Source organism: Cupressus sempervirens, chromosome 10 (genome assembly GCF_028749045.1).
Source record: "Cupressus sempervirens isolate cs-2001-9-10 chromosome 10, ASM2874904v1, whole genome shotgun sequence".
In the NCBI taxonomy this organism is placed as follows: domain Eukaryota; kingdom Viridiplantae; phylum Streptophyta; class Pinopsida; order Cupressales; family Cupressaceae; genus Cupressus; species Cupressus sempervirens.
In genome coordinates this window covers 506,074,088-506,090,374 of record NC_143127.1, presented here as the reverse complement: position 1 = coordinate 506,090,374, position 16,287 = coordinate 506,074,088, and positions in this window count along the sequence as shown.

Here is a 16,287-nt window from a genome sequence, read left to right as displayed (position 1 = left end):
AAGATAGATGTCTAGCTGAAGATAAGAGGTTTGAATAATGCAAATAAAGCAATACTTCTCTTTGTTTTGGCGGTAAACCATCCAAAGCAAGAGAGAGGAAAAAATGATAGATAATAAGAAAGAGCATAAAGAAACCTACAAAAGGATTAAAAAAACTAAAAAAAACTTAACTAACAAAGTAAGGGGAGGTACTACATTTTTCTACTAAATTAAATTAGTTTTAAAAAATGAAATATATATATTAGAATAAACTCTCTCAACAATATACTATATTAGGAATGAGATATCTTTAAATTTATATTATTTTCTTTATCAACAATATATCAAAACCTACACAAATTAGAGCAAATAGGAGTTAATTGGGTTTGGTGGTAAACCAACCAAACCCAAAAAAAATTCAATTTCTTCCAACTTAAGAAGATTAAAAAAGAATTAGTGAAATCTCTCTCAAGAGTCTCCTTCGAATCGTACCTTCATGCAAACACTCAAAACAAAGATTAAACTGCTCTGATACCATGTTAGAAATGGAAAAAGAAATATGTAAATAAGCAATACCAGGAAAGAATCTAAGCGAGTTAATGCATGAAAAGATATTACCATAAGATAGGAGAGAGAAGGCTTCAAGATCCAACACCATGAGACAAGATATTTGGAAAGGGGAAAGCAAAGAAAACCCCTTGTGAAATTATGAATGAGGCATGAAAAGCCTAAGAAGAGAGCGAGAGAGAGAGAGAGAGAGAGAGAGAGAGAGAGAGAGAGAGAGAGAGAGAGCAATCGCTCATACAATAATTGAAAAGAGGAAGAAACCTCATTAGAAATGAGAGAGGAGGGACATCTCTTAAATAGATATGAGAGAGAGGAGTTAGAATTGAACTCCCATGTCTATGAATGCCACCATTCATAAGTGTGTGAGGCCAAGTGTGAGATTCATCTTAAGGAGGAATAATCTAAATTACAAATTACAATAAATATTTGTCCTCACATATTCCACTAGAGGGCAAAATAAGATGAAGTGGAAAAAGGACAAAAAAGAAATATATTAGGATACCTTGGCTTATATCCTAATATATTATAACAATAAAGAAAGGAGGTCTAACCTTGGTTTATAAACACACCAAGGAAAGATTACAACTTCTAACAAAGATAAATGTTGACTCAATCAGGGAAGCTTTTTGTCTTCACCCTACTAAAGAGGCAACTGATGTTATAGATTTTTAGATTTCTGAGGAAGCTTTTCAGAGGGTAGGAAAGGACGTGCAACAAAATATGATAATATCCTTCCTCAAAGAAGTAGATGGAGTGAAATCAACTCTCCTGTCTATTTCATACACAATAGGAAATTGTGAACACTATAATGATGTTTTGGAAACACCCACATTACTCTATACCAAGTCTTAGGCTTAGCAAATAGGAGAAAATTTAGCAAGACAACAATATGGATCTCCATAGGTATTTAGAAGTATGGGAAGCTTGTGATTTATGGATTCCCAAGATATTTGAAGATTAATATTAATTAAGGATTGACAATTTTGAAAGGGAGAGTCTACTAATTTTAAATGGTATTCATTATTGATGCATATGCTTCTCTTCCATAATAATGATTACTTTGCAAAAGAGATGGATCTTGAATTCCAAAGAGATGGGGAGAAATTATTTTTCCAATTATGGTCCACTATTATGTCAATGGATTGGGAGGGCTCAAGTTTTTTATTGTTTGAAAACCTTTTTGGGATTTCCCTAAGGAGAAAAATTCTACATAAGGTTGATAACTTTCCCTGGTCTTTAAAGATTTTCTTAAGACCTATTGATTTTAAATTAGTACCAAAGATATGTCTTCAGTGGGGGGGTATCTATTTTTATGCTCTACAATAGTTATCAGAGTAAATGGTTTTCCAGGAAGACCTTTTATGCTTCTAAAGTATGTTTCATTGATAATTGGTTTCTTGGAAGTCATGAGACAAATTTCCATGTTACAAGATACTGACTTCCCCCCAGAGACGGCCAAGAATGGGATTTTCTTTCTAGAGTTGATGATCTTTCATCATTTTTCTATCATCAAAGATGGGAGAAATAATCTGATTCAATTACTTAGATCCTACAATAAGAATGTGAGTTCAAAGAGGATGAATGACATTGAGGGATTTTATGAAAGGTTGATGTGCAAGATAATCAAGGCTCCAAGGGGTAAATATGAATTTTATTACCCTGAGGACATTATCAAAAATGAACAGGATCTAATGGTTAAGAAAAGGAAGAAAGCATACTCATGCATATATGAAGAGACCTTATAAGAGATAAGGGAAAAAGAACCCAAGTATGATCCACTTGTAGATTACAAAATTTTAGAGTAGAGATTGAGGATACTTTTGGAAAATTTCAAAAGTATATATGACACCTTGACTAAGAAGTTGGGGAGGGGAAGAAAAACAAACGTAACTATTGTTGATAATGAAGAAAGTTTGAACATGTTGACATTGTAGTCCACTAATATAATCCCAAAAGAAATAAAGGGACAAAAGAGGGCCAGAAGGGAAACGCAAGCCCATATTATTGAACCAGATAAAGATCTTGAAAATATAGAAGATTTGAAGATGTATTAGAGAAGAAGAATGGGAGAAAATCTTGTTGATCCCAAAATGGTTGAAATTCCAAATATGGAGGCTATAGTACCAAATAATCTAGTAAGAAGATCTTTGTCCCCTAGATCCCCAGACCACCTCCTATAGTTTCTCCACATGAAAAGTATAGGGAAGATATACATGAAGAGAATGAGGGGGGGTGACAAGGGAGATATTTTGGTAGAGATAGAGCATACTCAAGGAACAAAACAATTTGGAGAATTAAATTTTCCTTATGGGGATAATGATGATGAGGAAGAGGAATACATATATATTCTTGAGAAAGGTGCCACTAATGAAGAGCTCCAAGTACCTAAAGCACCAATTTTAGACATTACTATTCAAGAGATAAAGGGATTATTTTTAAGAAATCTTAGAATAGAGTCTTGTAAAGTGGATGTCTCTAATGATGAATTTTGCCAAATCAGTCCCTTTCAAGCAACTATTATGGAACTATTTCAAAGAAGATTGTTACATGATAATATGTGAAGAGAGGAGAAAAAACCTAGATGATGATACTAATGGCATTAGGAAAGAGGTGGAGCAAGAAATTATGATCAAGTTTGATGCCCTCAGCCCAAAGGAAGGGAGGAGGATAGTGAAGGAATCACAAGAGTCCAATTGCTGCCAAACCTAAATATTGTAGCTGTGATTTCTTTTGATTCTATCATGAAGGATATGAGGTTCAAGAAACCCAAAAGAGAGGCAGAAACATCCACTTATGGGATGTACTATAGTGAATGCTTAGTTTTCTTAGCCACTTGGTCTATTTCTCCCTCCCATTTAGGTCAAACAACTAGTGAAGATAGTGGAGTTAAGGATAATGTAGTCTTACATAGAGTTGAAGATGCTAAGCTTGCCTATTCCACTAGGAAGCCAGAAGAACATGTGGTTCGTAATGTAGTAGAAGGAATGGAGAAAAACATGAATAATTGTAAGAAAACTTGGTTATCCTAATCCCATTTCAAATGAGCTAAGAGATAAGGTTACAAAATTCTCTAGAAATAATTCTATTAGTGGTGAGGAACATCTTAGGAATTTTTTTGACATGTTGAATGATTATGAGGTATAACATGAGGATTTGGTCATGAATTTATTTGTGCATTCACTCACAAAAGATGTTAGGGAATGGTTTAGAAGGCTCCCTAACAATAGCATTAGCTCATGGGATGATCTTGAAAAGTGTTTGAAAGAGTAATATGGAGACAACACTAATGTTGGTTTTGTGTTGAATAAATTTAACAACATCAAGAAAAACCTGAATGAATCTATATTTGATTTTTATGTTAGGTTCCAAAAGGGGATGTACAAGTTATTTCATGTTATGAGATTGCATGAGAATGTATGCTTGACTACTTGTTTTAATTCTTTTGGCAAAAAAATGGCCTATATACTAAGGGATAAGGATCCTAAAATGTTCAGAGATGATTTTAGAGTAGCTATTAACATTGAAAATAATAGAAGAGTTTTGGGCAAGTTAGGGAGGAGAGATGATCAAAAATTGTTTAATCCTCGAAGTAATAAGAAGGAAGGTGACAAGTTTTCTACTAATAAGAAAACCGAGGAGGAAAAAATGGATCAAATGTTAAATCTATTAAAGAATATGAAGCCATTAGCTAGAGTTTCCAATTTGACTCATACTGGAGACAAACCTCAATTTAATAATGATTTCAATAGACAGAATAGATTGCAAAGCTTTCCTTATAACACATAATGGAGTGATGGAAAACCTAATAATAACCATGCAAAAGATACTAATGAAAAAAAATACACTAGATCCATTGTAAAGGGGTTTTTTAAATGTTTTAGAAGAGGTGCCTTGGGTATGGCTTGTTAATCTCCCCATTCTCCTAATCATTTTTTAGTGGCTCAGTCAATCTCAATGTCCTGGCAATTAGAACCAAGAGAGACTATTAATGAAGAAATTCATGATGATGTGGCTTAAAATTTGGTAACTTCTTGTTATGATTATGGAAGTGAGTCAAATTTGGAAGAATCGGAATGGAATGTAAATAATTAGAGAAATATGTATGGAAGTTACTATAATCACCTAAAAATGGTCACTTCAACTGTTAGCCCCCTTCTCTACATTTTGGCTAAATTATTTAATCATTTGCTAGATCAAATCATCAACAATCAATTTATTCAAAAATAATCTATAGGCTATCTATAATATACTAAGTCCATATTTGATTAAAAGAACATGTCCCAATAAAACCCCATTCCCACATATTCCTAAGTTGCACACATAAGTCTTTTCTCCTATTTTCAAATTAAAATAAAAGGACTTTGTCTCATATGAAAAATTCAACTCATTTCTATTGGAGGAGACAAATGTGCACATGGATCATGCTAAAATTCAACCCCCACCCTTGATCATTCACCTCTTGATCTTGATCTCAATCATCTATACACCCTTAAAAGGAAGAGTTATCTCCTTCTCTAAGGATCCCATTTTTGAGCTAATATTATGCTCCAAGTTTTTTCATAGGCTTTCTTGGAGAATTTTATGGAGAACTTCTATCTTTTATCTTCATATTATTACATACTCATACTAATTTAGTTCATGTGCATTAGCTTAGTTTTCCTTTTACAATAGCATAGCTCACTTAGATTAATTAAATGGTTATAACACTCTCATGTTGTTAGTATAGTTGCATCTTTGCATTTCATGCTAGCATAGTTCAATTTGCATTGCATCCTTGAGAGTTCATTGAAACTATGATTTTGGCCCTTGTCTAAAGAATATTCTATTTCATGGTTCACTAGCAAGGGTTGCATTTCTAAAGCTCAACTCAGAGCTATTTTCATTCTTGTTTGTATGCCTTTGCACTCTATGAATAGCGAGCTCTAATTTGCAATTCAAGCCTTCCAATCTATGAAACACCTTGGATAGAAGGCTTTAGAGGAGTGCACATTCTTATTGTACATTTGTGGCACCCATCGTGGGGTAGAACATTGTTGTTTTGCCTCTCTAATTGCATTTAGTTGAGCATTTTTACTTGTTGTTTTGTACCTTTTTATTATTCAATTGGGATTATTGTGAGATATTTTCTCAATATCGTATGATAGTTCTTTCTATTGTGGTGCCATGCTTTACTAGTTAAACAATCACACTCTCTTTTGAGAACTATCGCAATATTTTTGTAAAGTCTATCACACTGGCATTAAACAGAGTATCGCATAGAGCAAAAATATTGCCTATGTATACAAATAATTATCTTACAATACTCTGTCAACAAAAAGTATCATCGTGTCTAGAACTAATTTTTGTTTGGATTATTTGATCAAATTTTGAGCCTTTAGCATTTTTTTTTTTTGGATTTCTTAGAATTATTTGTTGTCTAACAAAGGTATTTTGCAGGTTTATTGTATTTTTTGATTAACCCCTTGATGGACTAACGCATTTGTTTTTTAGGGTTGCCTAAAAAATTTCTTGCAAATTGTTATAAAAGAATGCATGTCAAAGACCTTGCATTAAAGGGGCTACTAACTCTTGTTTGTAGGTATGCCCAAAGCAAAAACAAAAAATCAAGCATGCTTGTGTTTATTTCATTTTTGTGTGTGATAATATACTAGTTTTTTATTTTCCATAGGCACATAAAACTTTCTAGTAGGGTCTTTTGATGGTAGGAAAGTGTGTTCTTTACCCTTGAGGTGAATTAGAAATCTTGACTCACCCTTAAGTCTTAAAAGTGAGTGGTATACTACACTTTTTTTCAGCTTTAATTAAGCTTCTTGGTGTCTTTTGGGGAAATGCTTGGAATAAGAGAGTATGCTCTTAAACCTTTGGGTGAATTAGAAATCTTGACCTCCAAGAGTGGATACATTTTTGTTCCTATCTCCTACAAAGGTATTACCTTTAGAGGGCATTCTATTGGTGGAAAGATACCAATAGGACTGACCCAAAGTTAGAATGAGCAAAACCCAGCTAACCCAATCAACTATAATCACAAACCCCTTGAAAAAGGCCAAAGCCTTGATGGTATAGCACTTATCTTCACTTAGTAGAAGTACTTGTGGGATTGGGACCATGAGGAAAATACAAAGAAATAATTCTTAAGGTACTCTTGTGGCCATGAGGTTTTTTACCTACCACAAGGTAGGGTGTCCTATTCATCAGTGTAAGAGGAGTGTTACGAATGAGACCCTTACTAAACATCATAGGAATAGAAGCTACCTTATTTATCTACTCAACATCTTGGTGCAAGGACCAATCCTAGTGAACCACATTGATCACTCCAAGATTTAGCACTCACCATTTGTGTCCCTCTATTTGTGCCAATGACACCTCCATAACAAAGCCAACATCTATTCTGGGAAACCACTTTGTGTGAGGTGAAAGGGCATCAAGCATGGGCCAATTTTTTGAGTAATGAGTTGTGAACTTAGGTAGTTCTTCTTGGAATGTGTTCTTGAATTTGATAAGACTTGTGTAAATGTTCTCAAACATCAAATATGGTGTTAGCATTCGTAGGATTTTTATTTTGATATTCCAATTGCTTGTATTGACAAGGTTGCTTTGTCCCTTGTTCAATTGTTTGAGATATGCTCATTTCCTCTATTTTTTTAAAACCATGGTGTTTACTATTACACACTAAATTTCTATTTTTTCACTACTACATTCTGTTCTGACACATCCAAAAAGTTGAACTAAAGGTATTTTATGCATTAAATTGCATTTTACACAATTCAGTGGCCCTCTATTGCACGGCCTCTTGAGAAATATTGTGTGATACTTCACACCTAAGAAAGTATTTTTTGGCTTCCCAATTAGATCAATAACCTAGTTTACAAACACAACTCATGGATTGGACATCCAAAATGAGCAATTATCTTTCTAATAAAGAAGGTTAATTTAAATTATCAACATGAGGACATATACTTGAAACAAGTTTGCAAAGTATATGCACTATAAACAGCTCTAAGATATTCTATCATTTTAAAATGAAAATGCTAGAAATAAATCTAAATACAAAATAATGGCTATAGGAAATTGCAAGAAACTGCACAGTAATGGTTGCAGGAAACTGCAAGAAACTGCACAGTAATGGCTACAGGAACTGTATATTATCTAATCTATTTATATCTCTATTTATGTCTGAATCTATCTCAAATGCTTGATTAAAATTTCAAATATATAATATTTTACTCTCTAACAACCATCTAACAAGTGTCTCACCATTCCTTTAAACAAGAAAGAGACTTATTACAAAACTAATGACTAAGTGTGCTGATTTTCTACTCCACATTTTCAGCAGTCCACTCAAACGCATGGTTCTCATTTATTATTATGAATTAGATAAAAACCATTTACCATGTTATTCTCCTCATTCTTATATTTCTATATCATTTTGAAAATCTAAATTTCATTAAGAAATGTGGAAGTTATGACCATTTTACTGAAAGTGGTTTTATGTTGTCTGAAAACGTATCACCTTTTCCTCAATCAACTTCTAATCCATGGTGCTCATTAACTATTCTAAACCAACTCAAACACTCTAAATATTTTGTGCACATTTTTTCCAATCTTTCCAAATCCATAAGTAATTCTTAATTTCATTAAGAATTGAGTGATGTATGCCTATTTTTCTGAAACTGACTTTTGACTTTTTATACATTTCCTACAATTGTTGAATGTTGACAAGTGTCAACTTGCTTCTCCTTCTTCCTAGCTACATGAATGAATCAAATACCTCACAAAAAAAATGTTAATAACCTCAAGTAATTATAATTTAATAATAACCAATTATCATAATAAATCATCAGTATTTAGTATTAACTAACTACACATACAAATGTTAATCAATAAATCATTTATCATAGTTAATGCTTTATAAATCAAGTTAATGTATGGAAATGGCTTGGGAATATATTGAAATAATGAGATAAAGTGTTATAGTAGATGAATATAAATATTACATTTTATAGGCTCATCATTCCCCCCAGCTGAAATCTTGCTTGTCCTCAAGCAAGGGATAAGCATTAGATAGTCATGAAAGCAATTATCATTCCATACTTTTTTCCCCCTCTTATCTACATATTGCATGTTTTTCACCAAGAATATAGGAGGTAACCTAAAAAAATTCATGAAATGTCATCATTGAATGGTCTATGACAATCATGCAAGGAATGTATGTGCTCCCCCCAACTAAAAGGTTGTTTGTACTCAAACGATAATGTATGTATGAGGGTAGCATCAAATCACTCATGAAGAATATGATTACAATAATGATAATTGAAAAACAAAATGCAAGGCATAGATAATCAGTTACTAAAAATGATAACTATAATTAACAAATGGAAATCATAAACATAGTAATATTTGTGTTGTGAGAAACTTCAAACTTTGCAAATAGCTAAAAGTACAAGTCCCTTTATTGTTGAAATTCAGGTCCCTCCAAGAGTATTGCATATTTAATATGAGTAATGTCTTCATACTTTCTAAAAGTTATCTTTTGGATCACATAGTAGTTGTTGCAGGATTGTTTATTACAACATGAAACGTACCGATAATACCAACTAGACATCATCATTGAATAGAACATTCTTGACATTATGAAGACCCAACTACTCAATGAAACCTTTGGAAATATATGAAAAGTGTTGAAATATTCAAAATGGGAAGAGTACTTAGGCGGGGGGGGGGGGGCGGGTGAATCAGAAGTATCCCACTTTTAACCTTTTTCCAATCCTTTAAAATATATAACTGGAAAATGAGATGCATGCATGTAAATATATTAAGTTAACATAAAGTAAACACATGCAATAACACACATAACACTAGATTTGGTAACCCAAAAACCCTCCAGGAATAGGAAGGTAAAATTAGGGTGGGGATGATACCCACAAAAATCACTGTAGCAATAAATGTTTGACCACTTCTGATGGTCTACCCTATGAAAGGCCTACCCTATTAAAGGCTTTACACTGTGTCAATAATGACCTAGTTAGAAGATTTGCAAACACTTTACATGAAGTGTCACCCTGTTAAAGAATTTAGTCACCTCTTCAAAGGATCTACAAAGTAGTTGTTAAGCTAACCCATCAACATAGGATTTTCACTATCTAACACAATGACTAAAAAATATTAGGAATCTTTGACTTGATTGCTTACAATCTTAAATTGCTGATTTTAGGCACTTGATCTACTCTTTCTAATCTTGATCCTCTGAGATCTAATATCTAATCGTATCCCTTGTCCCTTATACTATTCTAATCAACTGTATATGTAATTGCTACTCTGTTCCTCTAAGTCTTTCTCATTTTCACAATGAATTTTGCTATAGTTTTCCCATACTTTGTTCTTCTCCACACTTTCAATGAGGTTTTTGACCTCCTTTTAAATATTGTCAAGACATAGGGTTAGGTATGGATCTATGATCCATATTAAATCTTAAGTTCTTGCTCATTTCTTGCATTTTTTATCATTGGTTGCATGCCTTCTCCATTTTCTAATTAGCTGCATGATGATTGCTTAGGAAATATAAAGATTCATTCTTATCCTTTTTCTCCTTCAAAATCCTTCTATGTCAGCTCCAAAAATGGTTTACATCTAAGTTTGTGAGGGCACAAACTCATATGTTGATTATGTGTTACTCAGCACATACTGGACTATTGGTGCTCAGAACATATACTATCCTAGTTTACTTGGCACCTATTGCTTTCTATCTTGCTCAGCATCATCTATGACTCGGCACCTATACATCACTTAGCACTTTATATAATGCTCGGCACCTATTAGAATTCTAACTCGGCACGCACTGTGGCTCAGCATACATAGTGTACTTGGCTTTAATGTAGAAAGTGGTTAAGTGTGTTGACACTCAAATGTCAAAACCATCTAAGACTAACAATATCCCCCTTTGACATGAGTGTCAAAAATGCTTAACTAAAAATTACTAATCTGTCCTTATGAGTACCTTATCCTCAAAATTTCAAAATTTGTTCAAAATACCATGTAACTCCCCTTGAGCTGATTGTGCCTTGTCATTCTTTGCAACCAAAATTTTGTGTGCCTTTTCCCTATTTTTGTAATCTATACCTGTGTGTTTTTTCATTCATCTCCCCCAAAACATTATTTCTCCCCATGAAAGAATGTAATCAAAATTTATAGTATTCTCCCCCTTAGTTATATCAAACTATTATATCTCTCTTATATCTCCCCTTGAAACATATATCTCCCCCTTTTTTACACTAATGTCAAAGGGTTCTAAGGAGTAATACCATACTTAGCCAAAAAGTTACTATTTACCTCCATTATTGTTTTCAGAGCTACATCTCACTTCTCCAAAGCAATGTCAAGTGACTTGTGTTGGATAACGATCTCTGCAGCAAAGTGTACAAGTCCATCAAGTGTAGAAAGATTAGGATCTTTCTTTAGAATTATTTTTGCATATATTTTCTCCTTGTGGAGGACTTCCAAATGTGGGGTGATAGAGGATTGAATTTGCATCAATTTAGCCTTTATATTGGCTTCCTCTTATGTGAGTACAGCTAACTCCCTTTGAGTGTGAAGTGATTGTGTAAAATGCTTCTCACTTTGAGTTGGATCCTTTAGCAGTTGCATGTTAGAAATTTCAAATTTCTGTCCAAGCTCATTATTCTCTAACTTGTTTCTTGCATGAAATTGGAAAAATCACACAACTTTCTGTACAATGAGAAAATGTTCTCAAGTATAGCTTTGACCTTGTCTATTTTCTTAGCCAACTCAACCTATTCAAGTGCTATACCATTTGATATCTTTTCATTTACTTTCCCTTAAAATTTTCTTTCTGACCATTCCATGAGTTTAGCATTAGTATCCTAGTCTTTATAGATCAGTTGGACTACTATATTAGATCATTTTTCCATTATGGGCTTTGACTCATCTGGAGACTACAAGATGAAGGCATCCATAAAGGTGGCCTTAATCTCATGTAGTGTTTGCTTGTGTTTGAACTCTTTCCTCAATATTTCCTACCTTATCCTTCTGTCTAATGCATTTTTCATTTCATTGATTTGCACCAATGTGATGGTCTTGGAATCATAGGAGGGTATTACAACATCTTCATCTAATTCAGGGTCTCATAAGTGAAGTACCCTTGCCACTCTAGTTGAACTTGAGCTTGGAGTTGAGAATTACAAAGGAATGGCTTCAATGCTCAACTTCTGAGGAGTCTTTGTGGGAGTACCAATTTTTGGTAGTTCTACCAATGTCTGTATGGAAGCCTGCTCCTTTTCCTTTGATGTATCCTCCTTCTCATTTGATTTCCCTTCTTCTATACTTGGCTTCTATGTGTTATCACCTGTTGTTATAGGTGGTGGAAGCATCAAAATTTTAGTATAAGTAGTTGTATAAGTGAAAGGTGGTTCTTGTGATTTCACCTTTTCTCTTTGTGGTTCCTTTACTGGCTTTTGTAGCTCATCTACACTCACCAATATAGGGCTTGTGCATAACTGTGCCTATAGATGGATTGGTGAAGGATCTTGGAGAGATCCTCTATAGTTAGGGGATTGATGTTCTGAGCTAACTTGTTAGGAACATCCTTAATGATTATTGTGTATGTAGGTATAAAGGTTGTATGAGGTGGACTAGGAGGTGGAATTTGTGTGTCTTGCACACTCTATTCTTCTTCTTCTTCTTGTTCAGTTGTTGCCATATCTTCTTTTTATGTTTCTTCCTCCTCGCCCTTTTCTTTATCCTCCTCAATTTTCTCATCTTCCTCTTCTTTCTTCTTTTCTTCTTTAGCTCTTGTTGTTGCTTCCTTCTCCTCCTCTTGCTTCTCTTCCTCTCCTTTATTCTCCTCTATTTTCTTTTCCTCTATCTTTTCCTTAGCACTGATTTCTGCCTTATTTGCTTCCTCTACCTTTTCATCAGTTATCTTATTAATTTTTTTCCAAAATTGTGTGGATTTATTCACTACATCTTCAATCTTGTTTTAAAGGATGTTGAAGGCTCTATACTTAGGTGCAAATTTTCCACCATGTTTCTTGTTAGCCTTTTTTATTTGACCCTTTGTCATGTCAAGCTTTACTTGAGCTAAGGTAGATTCTCTAATCTCCCTTTCCATTTTTAGACAATAATGCCATTTATTCTCAATTATCTCATATAGTTCCTTGGGTATGGTATTGTCAAGTTCTAGAGGTGTGTTTTTGAATTCTATCATCATGGCATACACTAATTCCTCTATTTTATCTTGCTCTTCTCTACTTAGCTTGTTGAGATCAAGATTTTTCAAGTCATTCAAATCTAAATTCTTAATATTCTCACAAATCTTATCTATGGCAGATTTGGGAAGATGGCTTACAACTCTAAATTGGTTGATATCCTCTAATTTTGTTCTCTCCTCATCATCAGTGTCTTGTTGTGCCATATACCTTCTTCTTTTATTTGGCATTTCATTAGTCAATTTAGTGGCCTTTTTCTTCTCTCTTACTTGCTCCTTGGCCTTTTGTGTGGATGCCCTTGTGTTGGCTCTTGTCACTAGTGTTGGCTTGGCTTGTGCAGGCTTGGTTGCCTTCTTGGGTTTGGGATGAGATGGAGATTGATTTTTAGCCTTTCTCTTCTTTATCTCAGCTTCTACCTCTTCTGTACCTTTCTCCTTGTCTCCTTCTGAGTCTTGAGTTAACTCCATTAGATCTTTCCCTTGCTCTTCTTCTTCATTTTGTCTTTCTACTTCTTCTTCTTCTTCACCACCTGCTTCTTCTTCAATGCTTGCTCCAAATTTCTTCTTTATCTTCTTTCCTAATTTATCTTTCTTCTTGATAATAGTGGCTATCTTTAATTCAATCTCAACTTTGGATTTGACAACATCATATGTTCCAAAGTGAGGAGCTGCCTTATCAATTTCTTCTACAAGCAATGTTGTGATTTTTGTTGAGGCTTCATCTACATCAAGTTCATAACCCAATGGCCTTAGTCATCTTACTCTTAGAATTGCTACCTGGATATAGGTATAGTCAATGTCAACCAAAAAGCCTATTTCATTGATATGTTTTTCCTCTAGAGAAACTATTATTCTTACTCTTTGTTTCATGGATTTCTTGAAATCCTCAAAGTAGCTTGTCATTTGGGCCTCAAAATTATCACCCATCTGATCAATGAACTCACTAATTTGTGTGGTTGTAGTTTTTTTTGGATTCTAATTCACCTTTCCTATAGAAGGAAACTCTTCCATAACATAAAAGAATATACACATAAGAATTGAACCAAACTTGAATTGAGCACCTTTTGATATTCTTATTGCTCCTAGATTTTCATTTATTTTTTGCAACATTAGTTCTAATAGATCATATGTGTGATCTCTCTTTACAAGCTTATAGGCTACATCCAAAGCAATACATGGTACATTATTTAATCTGCTTGACTGGTAGAACTTGTGAGAAATGATTCTCACAGCAAAGTCCAAAAGAGGATCTATGATCATGTCAATTGGCATGCCTCTTTTATTCAATTTAGCCCCTGTGTTCTTTTCAATTACCTCTTTGGAGTCACTTTGCAAGTTTTTGGGCCAATCTAGGGTCGAGAAACTCATAACCCTATGTACTATCTTTTTTGTAATTTTTACAGGTCCTATCCCCAGTCACAAACATCCATTGTGAATTCTACTTAAAATAATATGTATCCATTCTGTTTTGAATCCTGTAGGGTAAACTAGGGCATTTCTTAAACCCTTCTTCTCAATTATCTAAAATTCATCCTTCAGAATTTTGTTTTCACACAGTTTTTCATAGGCTTGAAATATTTCAAGATCACCTACTACTCCTATCTTGCAGTTATAACACTTTCTTACATCTTTTACCATAACAACCTTTGGTGGGATAATGGACAGTGCACCAGTAGGGTCGTTTCTATAGGCGACTTCGGGGATTGGCCTAAACTTGGGTTGTTTTACCTCATTACTAACTAACTAGACCTCATGACTTTCCTTTTCTTTGGGGTTCCTTGAACTAGAAGCTGTTATACCAAACTAGGGTTTTAATATATTAAAAACTTTAACACTGCATAGCTTGACACTTGATAAATACCTTAGATCATCAAAATGTATGCTGAATTATTGTTGAGATTGTTGCAAATAGCTTCAAGATTTTTGTATGACCACTCCTACACTCTTCTTGTTTTGCTCTTATGTTTGAATGACATGAAAATGAGAAAAATTTGACTTTATACCTTTCCAAACCTAGTATTGAATGCTTAGCACGAATAGTTGTACATTTGGCACTTGAAAGTGTCAACATAACTTGGCTCCCATTGTATTTAATTTACTCAGCCTCCACTAGTTCTCCACTTCACTCGGCTTCTATTTGCAACTCGGCATCCATTGGAGCTTTACTTGGCATCTGTGGGCAGTTCAGCAGTATTGGCAAAAACTTCAAATTTTGACTTGGCATCTTTGCTCATGCAGATTTCTTCTTTGCAGTATTCCTTTGTTCTTTGAGATTAATGTATAATATTACTTTTTTTATTAGTCCCATACACTCTTCTTTTTCTTTGTTGGATGATGTGTGATCACTTGACCTTTTGGGTGAAGTGATCCCTCCATCTGATGTGTTGCACTCATCTTTCTTTTTCCAAGTCTTGTTCATTTGCCCTCTTATTTGTTCAACATCAACCTTCTCTTTTCCTTTTTTTACTTCTATATTGGGTGTTTTTGACTTTGTTGGGTAGTTTTTGCTAATATGTCCAGTCTTCAAGCAACTAAAACATGTAGTTTGACTCAACCATCTACTATAATTTCCTCTGAATGGTGTTCTTATGCAATTTTCAGGAATGTGTCCATACTCCTCACAATAGTGACAGCTATACTTGGTGTTGTAATCCCAGTTATAGTGATGACCATGGTTGTTTCCTCTTGCAGGCTGATTAGGTGTCCACATAGGCTTTGATCTGCATTCAATTTCTCTATGTCCATTTTTTTGCAGTTGTAGTAGTGACCTTCAAATCTTGGTGTCCTCATGGTCTTGGTTCTGCATTCATGTGCTTGATGTCCTTGTTTTTTGCACTTGTGACAAAAGCTTACATTTGTAGGCTTATCATGCTAATGACCATTCTTGCTCCTACATACATTAGAGGTATGTCCCTTTTTACCATAGAAATGATAAATAGGTTTAGTATTCTTACCTTTGTTACTTCTTTCTTCTACAGTCTTGGATGATTCTCCTTGCTTAGTGCTAGTGTAACCAAGTCCTGAAGTATCATTACTAGCCCTTGGTGATTTCAGTAGTTGCTCAAAGTATTTGATAGCCTCATTGGGTTTGTTGAAGTTTTCTACTACTCCTTCTCTCTTTTCAATTCATTTTGCAATTGCTCATTTTTCATTCTCAAGGTAGAAATCTCAATGTCCTTCATGTTTTGCTTATGATGGGCATTCATCATCTAGCTTAAGATGTCAAGCTTCATGATTGAGATTCTTTCAAACTCAATTGTCTTCTCCTCCACCCTTTTGGTAAGATTTCTCTTGTCATCTTCTATTATGACCTTGTCTTCAATGGCTCTCTTCTTTTGTTCAGTCACTTCACAAAGCATTATAGCTTGTGATTCTTGTTCAAGCTTGAGTAATTTGATTTCTTCAGCTTGTGCTCTATTTTTCTCCATCAGTTCTACTATTACTACATCAAATTCCTTGGAATCTCCTTTGGAAAACACTTGTGTAGTATCAATCTCCTTCTAGTGTATGTCATTTTCAGC